Source organism: Panthera uncia, chromosome B1, assembly GCF_023721935.1.
Source record: "Panthera uncia isolate 11264 chromosome B1, Puncia_PCG_1.0, whole genome shotgun sequence".
Taxonomy (NCBI): domain Eukaryota; kingdom Metazoa; phylum Chordata; class Mammalia; order Carnivora; family Felidae; genus Panthera; species Panthera uncia.
This window is the reverse complement of record NC_064811.1, coordinates 38,290,670-38,309,080: the sequence shown is the minus strand read 5'-3', so window position 1 is coordinate 38,309,080 and position 18,411 is coordinate 38,290,670. Positions and strand designations below refer to the sequence as shown.

At 38.0% G+C, this 18,411-nt stretch overlaps 1 protein-coding gene across 11 annotated transcripts in view; it reads left to right on the top strand.

The window, feature by feature from the left end:
* The window catches only part of LOC125922726 (cytochrome c oxidase subunit 7B2, mitochondrial), a 159,283-nt gene that overhangs the window by 94,121 nt on the left and 46,751 nt on the right, over positions 1-18,411 (top strand). For 3 of the 11 annotated variants that reach the window (XM_049630465.1, XM_049630468.1, XM_049630467.1), the window contains one exon: positions 7,064-7,147. The exons of the other annotated variants lie outside the window; for them this stretch is intronic. The gene's annotated coding sequence lies outside the window, so the exon portion shown is untranslated. The remainder of the gene's footprint in view (positions 1-7,063; positions 7,148-18,411) is intronic. 11 annotated transcript variants of the gene reach the window in all.

The following is an 18,411-nucleotide window of genomic DNA, read 5'->3' as shown; positions in this document are numbered from 1 at the left end:
GCTGACCAAAATCCATGTTCTACTTTTTCTGGTTATGGTGGTAGGCATTTGCCAACCTTTCTTGCAAATAGGAATTGGATATATCTGAATTCCAGCAAGTGGAATGAGAGCACAAGTGATACATGCCAGTTACAGACGTGAAAATGAAATAAAACTTCCATGTAAGTGCCTCCATGCCCATTGACCCTTTCGGTGACCTGGAATTCAGACTTTATTTTGCTTGAGGAAGTTAGTCTCACCATTCACCTGCTTTTAAGTGAACAGAAATAAATTTCTAATGCATTTAACTCATGATATTTAGGAGTATATTTGTTACAACCATTAGGTTATTCTAACTTATAAATGTGTATAAATTTTTTATAAATTATTATAATAATTGGGTAAAATGCTATCCTGATATTGAAAATAGAGAGGCCACACAGTATGTGTCCCCATTTATTAAAAAGAACAGAAATCAAAACTTACTTATAATAATTATACAAAGAGATGGAAGAGAATTCCTTTTTTTTATTTTGCATCATATGGAAAGTCAATCATTAGCATTGTGATTTTACCTTTCATAAGTCATGTTTATTGTTACTTGACTTGGTTGGTTATATGAACATTAAATATTAGAATGGGGGTATTAAGGCATAGATACCTGTTACTATAAGCATGAATAAAAGGAGAAAGATTTAAAGGGTATATTTAGGGCCAGTACATTAAAAGCCAAGATGAATCCATGTAACATACAGTAGCAGCATAAAGATAAGATGAATACACACTGACAAGAAGATAAATTTGAATCAAACAAGTATTTCTTATGAGGCAAATTAAACAGGCACAGACAGTGCCTCTGAGATAGATGTGTGCGTATGTGTGTGCATGCACTCACACCTGTCCATATTGATTAAGCATATGTGGTCTGCCAAGAATTAGGAAGATGAAGAAAAAGAAAAAGACCTGGACCCCAGGTGATGAAATTACAAGGACATTCAAGATATTTCAGTAAAGGGCTTGTATGTCACCATCCCTTCAAATATTAGAGGTTACCTGGAGACATGGAAAGGTATTGTTTTTCCTTGTTTTAAAAGCAACATCTAATAGAAGCAGAAAGGAGTAAGAGTATATAAAAGATCATACTGATCTATGAAAATCCAAAAAATGGGGAGGAAAGGAGGACATTGTAAACAGAACCAAGTAGGACAAAAAGAAGGATACAGAAATGTTATAAAAATATTAGATTTGAAAATTTTTAAAACCTGTATTCAACTTCTAGATCTGTCATTTGTTAGCCACTTAATCTTGTATTTTACAAGCATTTTTAATTTTTTTTAATGTTTGTTTATTTTTGAGAGAGAGAGAAAGAAAGACAGACAGACAGACATAGTAGGAACAGGGGAGGGGCAGAGTGAGCAGGAGACACAGAATCCGAAGCAGGCTTCAGGCTCTGAGCTGTGAGCACAGAGCCAGATGCAGGGCTCAAACCCACAAACCATGAGATCATGACCTGAGCCAAAGTCAGATGCTTAACTGACTGAGCCACTCAAGCGCCCCTGTATTTTGCCAGTCTTAATTCTCATCTGTGAAAAAGGAATAAGAATGCTTTATGAATTTACCTTGCAGGATTGTAATATGGATAAACTGAGATAATAGATGTGAAAGAACTTTGCAATGTATGACATAGTCCCCATACACATAGTTTTTCTATAGAATATTCTTCAATATAGTGTTTTGAGTCTTTTTGTAAGGACTGTATTGATATTTTCCTAACAGAGACCTCAAAAGTGCCACAAAGGTAAGATTAAGTAGGGAAGATACTTTAGAAAGTCTCATTCTGATATTTTCTTAAATGAGGGGATGGTGTAAGCTGTAATAAATACTTGACTTTCTTTGTGGACAGCTGTATTTCTTGGAAAGTAGAAAATGCAATGATGTAAAAGTCAGGCTGAATTTTTTCCACTGAGCGAGAACAGTTGTGCTGTAGAAGCACTACAAACATGTGTCCCGAGTTAGGAGAATAAAGACATGTACTGTGTTTGTAAGTATTACACATATTTGAGTGGGTCAGTGGGAGAAATTGTGAAGTTATGATTGTATAGCCTGCTACTCTTAAAGGAACATCATCTCAAGACATATGGGAATCTTAAAAATATTGACTCTAATGAAATAAAATATTTGACAGAGAAGTCAGTAGCATGATAACTGGATCATGGTAACTGGACAGCAATCACTATTGAACTCAGATTTTTAGTAAAAGATCCAGAAAAAAAGCTGAAGGGAAGATCAGTTAACCACAGAGCATCTTGAAGGAATAACCAACAGAGCCCAGAATGAGCTATAATTTAATAAAAGTGCTAAATCTAAGAAGGAGGGAATTTTATCTATAATAAAAAAGGTTGGACAGGATCCTAGCAAGGTACAGCTTTCATGATGTTAATATTTAAAAGCAAGAAGTCAGGCACACTGTGGTCTTATTTAAATGAAACCTTAAAAAAAAAAAACAAATTCCATCTTCTCTAAGAAGTAGAAAGTAGTTGAAACATAGAATCTCTTTAAATCCATGTAGGACATTTAAAACCAGTAGGAAAAATTACCCCAAAGCAAATAAGCAGATATAGGCACAATGAAAGATGAGACAAGCTGAAATAACTGAAAATGTTACAGTGTAGCTCAGAAGGTAATAAAACTTCCATCTCTACAAGTACTTAAGTAAAGGTTGTATTTTAGTCTCATTATTAATACTGTAACTTTAATAATAAAATAGAAGCTTGAGTTGGATTAATTCTAAATTCCCTACCAATGCTAAGATTCTGCAGTTGAAATTGAGACTAGGGTCAGCTTATTATAGAGTTGCCAAATTTGACAAGTAAAAATACAGGACATCTAGTTAAATTTGAATTTTAGATAAACAATGAGTAAATTTTTAGTATAAATATATTCCAAATATTTTATCTGGCAACATGACACTTTTTTCCAGTGAATCTCTTATTTGGTTTTTGCTTTTTCTGGGGATATAAGGAATAGGCAATGAAAAAATTACCACCACAGCCCAAAACTGCTCAGAGACCTGACTTCAGGGGCTTTGCTAATAAGATTATTAAATGCTAGAATCCATAGACTTACAAGATTGAAAGGAAACCCTGTGTGACATCTGGTAAATCCCTTAATTTTAAGAGCAAAGTGAACAGTGTGGCTTTTCTAAGACAAAGTATGGCACAGAATTATTTGCCATAGTTACTAGTTGCTAAGCAAGTTTATGGCATCTCTTTTATTATAGGTGATTGAAAGCCATCTAAAGGTAATCCTTCCTATCTATGTGGGAGTGGAAGGTAGACTTCTCCAGGCACCATTTAGCTCTGGAAGCCTATTTTTAAGCCTTACCAGAATTCCCCTCAGGTAAAATCCCTTCACAGTTTTATAGGACTAAGTTTTTCAGCTCATCAATTCCTGAAGTTCTAGTAACTTCCCTACAGATAGTTGTGGGAATAATTTAAGCAAGTTCTACATCCCTCCAATTTCCTTTTCCACAACTTTTCTACAAAATAACCCAAGCATGAGACACTTTGCAAATGTGACAGCCTAGTTTTCAGCCTTTTCTGTATTTAGAAACTCTTGTGGCTAACCTTGGGAGAACTAACTCAAAGTAGGCATCTCTCAAATAGATTTCAGTACTGTAGTTCATTCTTTATTGCTTGAATAATTTATATGAAATAGCATTAATGTTACTGGGGGGTGATCCCATGGCCTATAGAGTTGTGTGTCCCCAAAAGGGCATTTTTTAAAACCTGCAAAATTCCTTATTCATGATTTTCTGAAAATTAGCACTTCTATAAAACCAGTGTTTGACATTCCTTGAAAGAAACTGTAGACACTAGTTAAATAAACAAGTTGTTTTCATATTGAAGGACACCTTCCAAGACATTTCATTACATACAACCTAATTTTCTTGTCTAGTCTTCTTTAAACTAGTGGACCTGCCCATGTAACAAGTAACCAAAACCCAAGCAATTATTTGGGCTCCTGGGATTCTGCTCCTCACCTAAACACTGGCCCTTTAGACTGACACACCTTCCTGGTTTTTTATAATCACACAAATAGAAACCACTGCAAACTGAATTCTCATTATAGAGGTACCTTCTATGCTGGTTGTTGCTATTAGGAGGTACTCTTAAAGTAGGAAAGAACTGTCTATAGGAAAGGGCTGTTTCTTCTCATATTAACATTGTGTCTGGAGCTTACTTTCGGAGAGGAAGTATACTGAAAGTATACTCCAGGCTGTAAAGACCTGTGCTTACAAAGGATACATTCAGAGCTTGAAGGAAATTTTGTGTAAGTCCCTCGAACTTCCTGGCAAAAATCCCTGTACTTTTATGTTAAGGAAACAAGTGGGGAACTCAGAGGCACCAAGAGTAGTAGGTACTTAATTTGGAACCTGGATTGTTCTTCAGCTTTTTCACATTTACTCATTCTTAACTTACAGTGTCAGTGGGGTGATGAAGATTAGAAAAATCACCAAACTAGATTTGCAAGGCAAATCTAACATGATATGTGGGAGAACAATGACTCTTAGAGCATTTAAGATCTAATTTGGGTGACTTTGGTGCGAAATACTTCATTAAGGTTATATGATACTATTGGAGAGTGTCAATACCTAATGAATCATACTCTCCTTGGTTTCCTTGAATCTGGAAGGGGAGTAATTTATTTTCAGGATATCTTATAAAAATATTTGGTTCAAATAATAAAGAAGTTATTTCAAGGACATCTTCTCTGGGTCAGTGTAGACCATTTGATTCTTGTTTAAACATGAGGGTGAAAGTCTTAGGCAATCTAATTGAGGAACTGGAATATTCTAAACAAAGTCGTTTCCATCCTAAAAGATCCCTGATCTGTCAAGGACACAATAGAGATTCTTACTACACAGGTTGAAACCTACTTTTGGAAGTTAATTAGGCATCTTTGTGATAAGATCTTAGGATCTTTGTAATAACGGAAATATTTGGGGGACTTAAGATGCTCTTTGGCTCTGTACCCATATGAACTATGTTACCGCATTTCACTGGTATACGCTAAAGGCAAAATTGAAAACAGCTGTGAATTTTAATACCATATTTTCTTGTAGTGTATACTAAAGAATTGGGTAGATACCAGTAAGCATCACTGGACAAGCTGGAACTCACAGTTAGGAGGATCCCTTGTTCTTTCAGCATCCTGTGGAAAGGAATGCTTGGGTGAGACTGCAACTCTATGCTTCAAGGGTTTGGATTCCAGCAGAGACTCCCAACACCATTGTTTTCTTTAAATAGGTCAAATGTGAGAACACCCTTGCATGGAAAGAAATGGGCAGTTTGGGTTTAGGCGCCAGGCATTTAGTTTGAGTGTTAGAAAACTAGCTGCCCAGCACTTTGAGATCTTGGGGGCCTTTGGGAGTCTAGTTTGGAAGAAAGAGAGCACTTGGTTCTAGCTAACTAACTGCAGATCAGCCTGGAGAAAGCTGCTGAGGTTATTCGCTAGACAGTTTTATACAATATGAAGCAAAAAAGGACAAATGGAAACCTGAAGGCCAGTCAAGATTCATGTACAGATCTTCTTTGTGCAAAATAATATTATTTTGTTAGGATTAGAATTATAATGTCATAAATATTTTCCGTAACTATTTCTACTCAAAACTTGGGCAGTTAATGAGTACATAGTATTGGGCTACAGGCATTAACTCACTAAGGCTAAAATGAAGTACCCTCATGAAATGGACTGAAGTTCACATGGAACTCCACTCTTACTAAGAGGTTTTGGAAAAAATCGGGTAAGTCAGAATAGGCTAGGGCTGGCAACGAGAATCCACTCTTCTATCACTTGATAGAGGCATGTGATCAGGCACATGCCCAGAGCTCATCCAGTAGTGTTTACCCAGGAGACCCCACTGAGACTGTTATTATGTTGCTTTCTTTGGACAGATTGATCTCAGGAATGGTAAGAGACTAAGCTTGAAAGTGCCAGGATGATGGAGGGAACTAGAATAGGTATGGGCTGAACATAATTAGAACATATTAAAAGTTGGGATACCAAAGGCAGGAATATGGTTTGGGGTGAGTTGGATTGTCTTTGTCTGAGATGGCACGGCCTAGAACCGGGATACTGGTAGTGACAATGAAAAAGGAGCAACAATAAGACAAACAGCAATAATAAAGGAATGAATTAACCTATGTACATAAATTTGAGTTTTGAAAACAAAGTGACCAAACTTACTGATTAAAAAATGTCATTCAAAATACTGCAAATGTTACATGTATGAATAAAAAACTTAGGAGTCTGGCTTTTCAGGGGCTATTTAGCTGCCCCCCCTGCAAATGAAATAAAACCATACATTTAAGGTACAAACTGTCAGTCATCTGCAGAGCCTAGCCTTAGGTCAAGGCTTAATAAACATTTACGAATAAGTTAATAGAATCACAAAGAACACACTAGGGCAGATAAATTGCTTATTCTAGTCCTGAAATTTCCATTTCCTGATTGTAAGCAGACGTTGTATAAAGATGTGCTTAGATGACAGATACCAAATTACACACTGTATACAATATAAACGTATACTTGATTTTAAGATGTGTCATTGTCTAAACCAATATGTTTTTTGCTCTCTGTTTTAAACCTTGTAAAAAAAAGGTTTTTGATGGAAAATGTACAATAACCTGTATTTCTTTTAGTTATTACTAAGTGGCAATTCCAGAGAGACTCTCACTTTTCTCATGTTATTTTTAAAATTTCAAGAAGTGTCACCTACATTGGAAACAGTTGCTAAAACTAAACTTTCAGAATGCTAGTAGGATACACTTTAATTGGATCTATGAAAGTAATTCTCCAAAGAGCGTACCTCTGACCATTTTACAGAAACCAATTCCGGGTTTATGGAGGAAAAAGTGAAACATCGAAAAACTGGAAGTCTTCCCTTGCTCAGCTTAATGTTTGGAGAAAAGACTGAGAAATGAAGCTTTAGTAGTTCATTTGAGTGACAGTTTATTATTTTTCTTCCCTTGGGTTGGATGAAATGTGATAATCCCATTGCATTGTATGTGGTTTTCTCTAGTGTTGCAAGATCATGATACTATGAATGCCATGAACAGTAAGATGCCCACCAGAAATAGCTCACTTTAAGACTTCCATAGTAATGGTAAGCAGTGGTGGACCAATAAAATTGACACATAACTCAAAAGGATCTTTTCATTCAGTAAATAATTTCAACATTCCTAGAGAACATAATTTTTAAAATCTATTTCTGTTTCGAGATTATTTTTTTTAAGGGTTGTTTTTAACTAGCACTAACATTAACAAGTTTGGAGAGGAACAGTATTGATCTGTTCTAGGATTCACTAGCCTTGTTTACTGTTTACTTTGGATTTTCCTATACTTAAGTTTTGTCTGGTAGAAATGCAGGTAAACAATTGAATAGTGAAAGGAGAGGCAATCAAAAGAAGAAAAGTAAATGGCCTCAATAATCCATACCCTACCTAATCAACCTCCTAATTTTTGAGACTTGATTAGATTCACAGGCCGTGAAATGGAGTCCTGTTAAGTTTTTTAACTAAACCTCAATTTCGCTTCCTGGTAAAAAACTTTGTGAGGTTTAGAAACCAAATACTAAGTTAGAACACACCAGAGGTAACTTAGGACCCAAAGCAAAGAACAAGAAGATATTTTGGAAAACTAGCTGAATAAGCATGATGCTTGTTACAAATGGTAGCCTTTACACCTAAGTCTCTCTACAATCCTGAGGATAAATAATTTTGTTTCACATCATTCATGTGCTGAGTTAAGTTAGGTCAGCAGTTTTCTGCTTTGCGCTAAGGTTGATAAAATCATGTTTTTCATAAATTTCTCATTTTCTGCAGCGTTTTATGAACCTGAAACAATATGAGCTTACTGTTAGTTTTGCTTTAATTATGTTTATCTTTTTGTAACTTTTAAAAATAAGTTTTATGTATTAATAATATATGTATATGTGTATAAATATATATACAAATAAACATATATATGTGTATATATGTATATATGGCAAGAATGAGATGTTTTATTCATTCTGGTGATTACAAGGATTTTAAAATTATCATTAAGGTTGAAGTATGCTGGCTAGAATTTTTTTTTTAATTTCTAACTTATTTCAAATTTCTGACTCCTTGAAAATAACCATTTAATTTGGTACAGAGTTTTAAAATGACACATGAGCCCTAGACATTAAAAAGTAGTGTGGTTTAACAAGGTAAATCTTTTCAAGGACATACAAATATTATTAGAACTCTCAAAAGGCAGTGTTTGCCTCGTATTGTCCTGTTATGTATAATGTTTTTATTCTGTCACAGAAATAAAATTGGTTTTTCAATTTAATTTTTTTAGTATTATATAATATTCATCATTTTTTGTTTTGTTGATTTAAATATAATTGTACTTTCTCTGACTGACTTAGCATAATACTCTATAGTTCCATTTACATCGTTGCATAAGACAAGATTTCATTCTTTTTTATGGCTTAGTAATATTCCATTGTGTGTGTATGTATGTGTGTGTGTACCATGTCTTCTTTTTCCATTCATCAGTTTATGTACACTTGGGCTATTTCCATATTTTGGCTATTGTAGGTAATGCTGTTATAAACATCAGGGTTGCAGAGTCTGTATGTGGGATTTAAGAAACAAACAAATGAGCAAAGGGAAAAAAAAAAGAGAGAGGGAGGCAAACCAAGAAATAGACTAACTATACAACAAACTGATAGTTACCAGAGGGGAGATGGATGGGGGGATGGTTATATAGATGACGGGCATTAAGGAACACACTTAATGATGAACACCGGGTGTTGTATGGAAGTGTTGAATCACTATATTTATTGTATACCTGAAAGTAATAGTACACACTGTATGTTACTCATTGGAATTTAAATACAAATTTTAAAAAATTAAAAAAATTACGAAGTAAATAAATATAGTTGGACTGAATGTAAGTGACCGATGTTATACACATATAAAACTATGAATTTGGGGGCTTCTCTCCTGATAGTTTGTTCTACAATGTTATTCTATGACTTTTCCCTTCACATTTCTTTCCTGGACTTCAGTTCATGCCATTTTCAAATCCACATACCTGGCTCAATTTGTGGAAAGCCTCGTTCCCTGAAGTCTTGAGCTTCAAGCAAGATAGCCATAGAGTGAAGAGTTGGTGTCATATTTAATAATATTGTATGGTGCACTTAAAGATTTGCTAACAGGGTAGATCTCATGTAAAATGTTGTTACCACAATTAAAAGAAACAGGAGAGAGATATTGAAAAAAAAAAAAAGAGTTGGGGATCACAGGCCGCATACTTCAGAACTAAAAGCCATCCAAGAGAAGTGGAGTGAGGGAGGAGACACTTCCGGTGGTGAGATTACATGGGTGTTCGGGAACTAGGTGAGTAGAAACCACCAAAACTAGAATTGACTGAAGCCCCAGGAAAGAAAATAGGGAGGACACAGAGTATTAAAACCAAGGCAGGGTGTGGGAGTAATTTCAGAATTCATCTGTAGCCTCTTCGCAGGTTAATGAAGTGCTGCCGAGCAGGTGCTGAGGTCTTCGTGTATCAGAGTCTGCCAGACACTGATTCTCATCCTAGACATTTGATCTTCAGTAAAGGCTCTTCATTGTCCTCCAAGCTACGGTTAATATGTTCCCTCAATATTTTGCAGTATCCCCATTTTATTCTTACTCTCTAATTCCATTCAGTAAAGTGTGCCAAGCATTCTGCTAGGAAATTCCTTATCAGTCTTTATTAATCTCCTGTTCCCTCCTAAAATCACACAAGGACAATTTGCAATGATTAAGAGGTGGAAGATGGCACTGACTGTTTCCTCTGCCATGGTTGTTTGTGTGTTGTTTTTTTATATTAAATATGATTTATTATCAAATTGGTTTCCATACAACACCCAGTGTTCATCGCAACAGGTGCCCTCCTCAATGCCCATCACCCACTTTCCCCTTCCCCACCTCCCATCAACCCTCAGTTTGTTCTCAGTCCTTCAGAGTCTCTTATGGTTTGCCTCCCTCCCTCTCTGTAACTTTTTTTCCCCCTTCCTCTCCCCACTGGTCTTCTGTTAAGTTTCTTGGGATCCACATATGAGTGAAAACATATGGTATCTGTCTTTCTCTGCCTGACTTATTTCACTTAGCATAATACCCTCCAGTTCCGTCGACATTGCTACAAATGGCCATTTTCATTCTTTCTCATTACCGAGTAGTATTCCATTGTATATATAAACCACATCTTCTTTATCCATTCATCATTTGATGGGCGTTTAGGCTCTTTCCACAATTTGGCTGTTGTTGAAAGCACTGCTAAAAAACATTGGGGTGCATGTGCCCCTATGCATCAGCACTCTCGTATCCCTTGGGTAAATTCCTAGCAGTGCTATTGCTGGGTCATAGGGTAGATCTATTTTTAATTTTTTGAGGAATGTCCACACTGTCTTCCAGAGCTGCTGCACCAGTTTGCATTCCTGCCAACAGTGCAAGAGGGTTCCTGTTTCTCCACCTCCTCTCCAGCATCTATAGTCTCCTGATTTTTTCATTTTAGCCACTCTGACGGGCGTGAGGTGGTATCTCAGCATGGTTTTGATTTGTATTTCTCTTTTTGATTTGTATTTCCCTGATGAGGAGTGACATTGAGCATCTTTTCATGTGTCTGTTGGCCCTCTGGATGTCTTCTTTAGAAAAGTGTCTGTTGGGGCGCCTGGGTGGCGCAGTCGGTTAAGCGTCCGACTTCAGCCAGGTCACGATCTCGCGGTCCGTGAGTTCGAGCCCCGCGTCAGGCTCTGGGCTGATGGCTCAGAGCCTGGAGCCTGTTTCCGATTCTGTGTCTCCCTCTCTCTCTGCCCCTCCCCCGTTCATGCTCTGTCTCTCTCTGTCCCAAAAATAAATTAAAAAAATTAAAAAAAATCCACAGTCAAAAAACAAAAAAAAAAAAAAGAAAAGTGTCTGTTCATGTCTTCTACCCATTTCTTCACTGGATTATTTGTTTTTCGGGTGTGGAGTTTGGTGAGTTCTTTATAGATTTTGGATAGTAGCCCTTTATCTGACATGTCATTTGCAAATATCTTTTCCCATTCTGTTGGTTGCCTTTTAGTTTTGTTGATTGTTTTCTTTGCAGTTCAGAAGCTTTTTAGCTTGATGAGGTCCCAGTAGTTCATTTTTGCTTTTAATCCCCTTGCCTTTGGAGATGTGTCGAGTAAGAAACTGCTGCAGCTGAGGTCAGAGAGGTTTTTTTTTTCCTGCTTTCTCCTAAGGTTTTGATGGTTTCCTATCTCACATTCAGGTCCTTCATCCATTTTGAGTTTATTTTTATGAATGGTGTAAGAAAGTGGTCTAGTTTCATTCTTCTGCATGTTGCTGTCCACTTCTCCCAGCACCATTTGTTAAAGAGACTGTCTTTTTTCCATTGGATACTCTTTCCTGCTTTGTCAAAGATTAGTTGGCCATTATTTTGTGGGTCCAATTCTGGGGTCTCTATTCTACTCCATTGGTCTATGTGTCTGTTTTTGTGCCAACACCATACTGTCTTCATGATTACAGCTTTGTAGTAGAGGCTAACGTCTGGGATTGTGCTGCCTGCCGTTTTGGTTTTCTTCTTCGATATTTGGCTATTCGGGGTCTTTTGTGGTTCCATACAAAATTGCTTGTTCTAGCTTTGAGAAGAATGCTGGTGCAATTTTGATTGGGATTGCATCGAATATGTAGATTTCTTTGGGTAGTATTGACATTTTAACAATATTTATTCTTCCAATCCATGAGCACGGAATGTTTTTCCATTTCTTTGTATCTTCTTTAATTTCATTCATAAACTTTCTATAGTTTTCAGCATACATATCTTTTACATCTTCGGTTAAGTTTATTCCTAGGTATTTTATGATTCTTGGTGCAATTGTGAGTGGGATCAAATTCTGTATTTCTCTTTCTGTTGCTTCATTATTGGTGTATAAAAATGCAGCTGATTTCTGTGCATTGATTTTGTACCCTGCAACTCTGCTGAATTCATGTATCAGTTCTAGCAGACTTTTGGTGGAGTCTGTCGGGTTTTCCATGTAGAGTATCAGGTCGTCTGAGAATACTGAAAGTTTGATTTCATCTTTGCCAGTTTTGATGCCTTTGATTTCCTTTTGTTGTCTGATTGCTGATGCTAGAACTTCCAACACTATGTTAAACAACAGCAGTGAGAGTGGACATCCCTGTCGTGTTCCCGATCTCAGTGGGAAAGATCTCACTTTTTCCCCTTTGAGGATGATGTTAGCTGTGGGCTTTTCATAAATGGCTTTTATGATGTTTAAGTATATTCCTTCTATCCCAACTTTCTCGAGGGTTTTTATTAAGAAAGGATGCTGTATTTTGTCAAATATTTTTTCTGCATCTATTGACAGGATCATATAGTTCTTATCTTTTATTAATGTGATGTATCACATTGATTGATTTGTGAATATTGAACCAGCTCTGCAGTCCAGGAATAAATCCCACTTGATCATGGTGAATAATTCTTTTTATATGCTGTTGAATTCGATTTGCTAGTATCTTGTTGAGAATTTTTGCATCCGTATTCTTCAGGGATATTGGCCTGTAGTTCTCTTTTTTTCTGGGTCTCTGTCTGGTTTGGGAATCAAAGTAATGCTGGCTTTACAGAATGAGGCTGGAAGTTTTCCTTCCCTTTCTATTTTTTGGAACAGCTTGAGAAGGATAGGTATTATCTCTGCTTTAAATGTCTGGTAGAATTCCCCTGGGAAGCCATCTGGTCCTGGACTCTTATTTGTTGGGAAATTTTTGATAACTGATTCAGTTTCTTCACTAGTTACGGGTCTGTTCAAATTTTCTATTTCTGCCCGTTTGAGTTTTGGTAGTGTGTGGGTGTTTAGCCATTTGTTCATTTCTTCCATGTTGTCCAGTTTGCTGGCATGTAATTTTTTAATAGTATTCCCTGATAATTGCTTGTATTTCTGAGGGATTGGTTGTAATAAATCCATTTTCATTCATGATTTTATCTATTTGGGTCCTGTCTCTCTTCTTTTTGAGAAGCCTGGCTAGAGGTTTATCAATTTTGTTTATTTTTTCAGAAAACATCTTCTTGGTTTCATTGATCTGCTCTACTGTTGTTTTTTTTTATTTCTATATTGTTTATTTCTGCTATGATCTTTATTATTTCCCTTCTTCTGCTGGGTTTGGGGTGTTTATGCTGTTCTGTTTCTACTTCCTTTAGAAGTAGAATGCTGTTAGATTTTGTATTTGGGAATTTTCTTGTTTCTTGAGATAGGCCTGGAGTGCAATGTGGTTTCCTCTCATGACTGCCTTTGCTGCAACCCAAAGCATTTGGATTGTTGTATTTTCATTTTCATTTGCTTCCATGTATTTTTAAATTTCTTCTCTAATTGCCTGGTTGACCCATTCATTCTTTAGTAGGATGTTCTTTAACCTCTTTGGTTTTGGAGGTTTTCCAAACTTTTTCCTGTGGTTGATTTTAAGTTTCATAGCTTTGTGATCTTAAATTGTGTATTGTATGATCTCAATTCTTTTATATTTATTAAGGGCTGTTTTGTGACCCAGTATGTGATCTATCTTGGAGAATGTTCCATGTGCACTCGAGAAGAAAGTGTATTCTGTTGCTTTGGGATTCAGAGTTCTAAATATATCTGTCAAGTCCATCTGGTCCAATGTATCATTCAGGGCCATTCTTTCTTTACTTATTCTCTGTCTAGATGATCTATCCATTGTTGTAAGTGGAATATTAAAGTCCCTGCAATTACCACATTCTTATCACTAAGGTTGCTTATGTTTGTGATTGTTTTATATATTTGGGTGCTTCTGTATTCGGTGCATAGACATTTATAATTGTTAGCTCTTCCTGATGGAAAGACCCTGTAATTATTATATAATGCCCTTTTTCATCTCTTGTTCCAGCCTTTAATTTAAAGTCTAGTTTGTCTGATATAAGTATGGCTACTCCAGCTTTCTTTTGACTTCTAGTAGCATGATAGATATTTCTCTATCCCCTCACTTTCAATCTGAAGGTGTCCTCGGGTCTAAAACGAGTCTCTTGTAGACAGCAAATAGATGGGTCTTGGTTTTTTTTATCCATTCTGATACCCTGTGTCTTTTGATTGGAGCATTTAGTCCATTTACATTCAGTGTTATTATTGAAAGGTATGGTTTTAGAGTCATTGTGTTATCTGTAGGTTTCATGCTTGTAGTGATGTCTCTGGTACTTTGTGATTCTTTTGCCATTTCACTCACAGAGTCCCCCTTGGGATCTCTTGTGGGGCTGGTTTAGTGGTGATGAATTTCTTTAGTTTTTGTTTGTTTGGGAAGACCTTTATCTCTCCTTCTATTCTGAATGACAGACTTGTTGGGTAAAGGATTCTTGGCTGCATATTTTTCCTGTTCATCACATTGAAGATTTCCTGCCATTCCTTTCTGGCCTGCCAAGTTTCAGTAGATAGGTATGCTACTACCCTTATGTGTCTAACTTTGTATGTTAAGACCTGTTTATCCCTAGCTGCTTTCAGAATTCTCTTTATCCTTGTATTTTGCCAGTTTCACTGTGATATGTCATGCAGCAGATTGATTCAAGTTATGTCTGAAGGGAGTTCTCTGTGCCTCTTGGATTTCAATGTCTGTTTCCTTCCCCGGATCGGGGAAGTTCTTAGCTATGATTTGTTCAAGTACACCTTCATCCCCTTCTCTCTCTCTTTTCTTCTTCTGGAATTCCTATGATATGGATATTATTATGTTTGATTGCATCACTTAGTTCTTTACTTCTCCCCTAGTGCTCTTGGATTTTTTTATCTCTTTTTTTCTCAGCTTCCTCTTTTTCCATAATTTTATCTTCTAATTCACCTCTTCTCCCCTCTGCCTCTTCAATCCACACTGTGGCTGCCTCCATTTTATTTTTTACCTCATTTATAGCATTTTTTAATTCATCATGACTATGTTTTAGTCCCTTGATCTCTGTAGCAATAGATTCTCTGCTGTCCTCTATGATTTTTTCAAGCCCAGCAATTAATTTTATAAGTATTATTCTAAATTCTTGTTCACTTATATTGCTTAAGTTGGTTTTGATCAATTCATTAGCTGTCACTACTTCCTGGAGTTTCTTTTGAGGAGAATTCTTCCGTTTCGTCATTTTGGGTGGTTTTTTATCCCTTGTGCGTTTTAAAAGCTTGTTGTGTGCTCTGCACCTGCGAGCACTGCTATATTAAAGAAGGGTCATACACTGTCCAGGGCCTGGCCCGTCAGGAGGTGTTTTTTTGCAGATTGTTACTTGTTCTCTGTTGTTATGACTTTAGTTATTTCATTACCCTACTTGCAGTGATATTTTGGACCCACCACCAGGTGTGCTTTGATTTGTTCCTCAGAGTAGCCCTGGAAAGGAAAACAGCACACAGACAAATAGGAGACAAAAACACACAAACAAATAACACAAACAAAAACAGAAAACTAAAAACAAAAAACCCCAAAACATCGACTACAAGTAAAGAACAAGGTGGAGGCGGTGTTGATGGAAGAGCACCATACATAGAGAGAAATGACAGGAGTGGGGACAAAGAAAAAATAAACATTGACTAGGCAGAGAGACTAAAAGGCTGAATCTAGAGAGAGAGAAAGGAAAATAAGGAAGGAGGCGGGGAAAAAGACATGAAGATAAAGTTATCCAGACAGAGAAACTATATGGCTTGATTATTCCAGGGAGAAAGGAATGTAAAGAAGGAGGTGTAGAACATGAATCAAGAGAATGGATTAAATATGTCTAGACAAACCACTAACCAGCCTAGAGGAGGGAAGAGATAAGAAGGATAAATGGTGCCGGGGGGTGGGGGGGGGGGGGGGGGGGGGGGGGGGGGGGTGGGGCGGGGTGGGGTGGGGGGGAATATATCTATATATCCAGAATTGACCTAGAGTTAATCGAGACAGTGCTGCATCACTGGTCTGGGGGAGCTGTCCGCAGGGTCTGTCCAGCTCTGGTAAATTCGCAGTTGTCTGGTGGGAAGGGGCATGGTCTGGTGTAGACTGGACCCACCTCCACTATGGGCCCCAGGAATGATCCCTGAGGCCCCGCCTTGGTGGTGGTGGTGGTTGGGGAAATGGTGATCCCCCAGTCTCTTCTCCACGGACCCAGACCCTGGGGACTCCGTTTGAGTTGTCCTCACTGTGCCGCAGGCACAGACGGGGTGGTGCTTCTTGCACCTCCAACTCCCCTGACCCTGCGCTTGGCTAGGATTCAAAGTCCCGCTCTGTGGGCTCTGGCACTGGGGAAGCACCTCTCGGTGCGGCCTGATATGTGGTCCCGGCTGGCTTCGTCTGTGCCACAGCACTTCAGGGAGGACCACCTTCTACTGCTGACTGTGCCACTAACCTCGCCACAGAGCCCCCGGGGGTGGTGGACACAGGCAGATGTAGGCAGGCTTTGTCTTTTTCCACAGCACTCCAGGGAGGGGGCCACTTTTTCCTACTGCGGACTGCACCCTCGGCCCAGCCACTGAGCCCGAGGGTGGCGGGCGCAGGCAGGCTTTGTACTGTCGTGCAGCCCTCTAGGGAGGGGACCGCTTTCTCCAACTGCGACTGCACCCCTGACCTACCACCTAACCCAGGCCTAGCTCCCCTCCTCCCCAGGTGCGCAAACAGGGAGTTGGCCCCAGTCCGAAGAAAGCCCCGCAGTTAGAGATTGGATCCCTCTCAGTCCCAGTCCGAGGTCTTTCTCCTGTCCGGATAAGGTCCTACACTTCCCTAGCTGCTCTTTCTCTTCCATTTGTCTGTCTGCAGAAGGGGATCTCTCCCCTCCTTGCCTACACAGCCTATTTTATCTCCCCCAGTTCGCAATCACCCACCTATCTTTTCTCCAGTTGACCCATTTTCTTCCTGGTAGATTCAGTCTCTTTTCCTCCCAGACTGTGGGCTTCAAAGTCCTTTGGCTTCAGCACTTCTCTGAGAGACACAGGAGGTATGGATCCCCCTAGTTCTCCACCATGTTGGCCCCTCCCTCTCTACTATGGTTGTTTGTATCATTGTGTTTTGCAAGCCCACAACAGATGCTAGAAGTCCAGGTTTTCTCTGCTATCTTAATGTGGAGTGGCAGTTTTTTGCTAGGCTTCAAGTTTCTTAGAAGTGCTATTCTGCTACCATACTCCTCTTGGGTCTGGCCACTTCCCTGGAGAAAATCAATGCCTGTCACCAAAGGGACCTACAGATCTCTCTTTTCTCCATGTAGGCATCCCTACCTTACTGCTTTCTACTCCACAATATCTAACATAATCTCCTCTGTGATTTAAAGCTTTTTATAAATGACAGACTTCTTCAGCTGCTTCCACTTTCTCCCAGATGGTAAATTCTTGGGGAAAGAATTACTAAGCTAGATTATATCAGTAAAATAAGGAAAGGAAAAAATAAAATATATTTGAACCTTTCAAAAATTTATGTGCCAGTCTGAAATGGAAGACAATGACTATTGAACAGGTGACTATTATTGATAAGAAAAATGATTGTAATTGTAGCTGCCAATTACACCTAAAGGATTTATTCCTTACAAACAAGCAAACTAATACTTAGCTACACTTATTCCTATCACAGTATCACTTTTTAGAGAAAATGAATGGAATCAACATAAGTGCTTAGCAATGGAAAGGTGGTTAAAACAAGTATGTTGCCTCTGTGCAAGGGTGTACTGCATGTGTACATGGGTGTCAAAGAGATGTTGATACGAGAAGATTTGCATGATATATATTTATGTACAAAATAAAGGCTACAGAGAACATGAACAACAGATACATCCCAAAATTTTACCAGTGGTTATGACTAAGTGATCTAGTTGGTTGGGAATTCAGGAGTTTTCAGCCTTACTCTTTTTGTTCACTTGCATTTTTTCATTTTTTCCAAAGAATATTTCCTTTTAACTATGAAAATAAAGCCAAAAGAACTATTTTGAATTTCAAAAAGATATAATTGCTTTCATCTACAAACTGTTTACTGTGTCAGTCACTTCAGTAGGCACTTTACATACATTATTTCTATTCCTCTCAACCAATCCTTAAAAATAGGTATAAGGTTTTTTTTTGTTTGTTTGTGTATTTTCCATCTTTGTCCTTAGAAGAACAAAACATTAATCAGACTGGCAGATAGAAGAGCCGTGGTCCCTACTTGACAGTATTGCTGTCTGGTGACAGGCTCCTCTCTCACGGGTCATTTGTCCTCTACCCTACCCATGTGGTTAGGTGAAGAAAATACCACCACCCCCCACCAAGTTTTTTTTTCCCCCATTCTCTTTGGTTAATATCTTAGTATGCTTGTCATTGATGTTAATTTGGGTAGAATGTGGTGATGGAGTGAGAGCAAAAAGACTTTAAGCTGGGGATGAGAAGAAATCTGAATTTTAATAAAGATAACT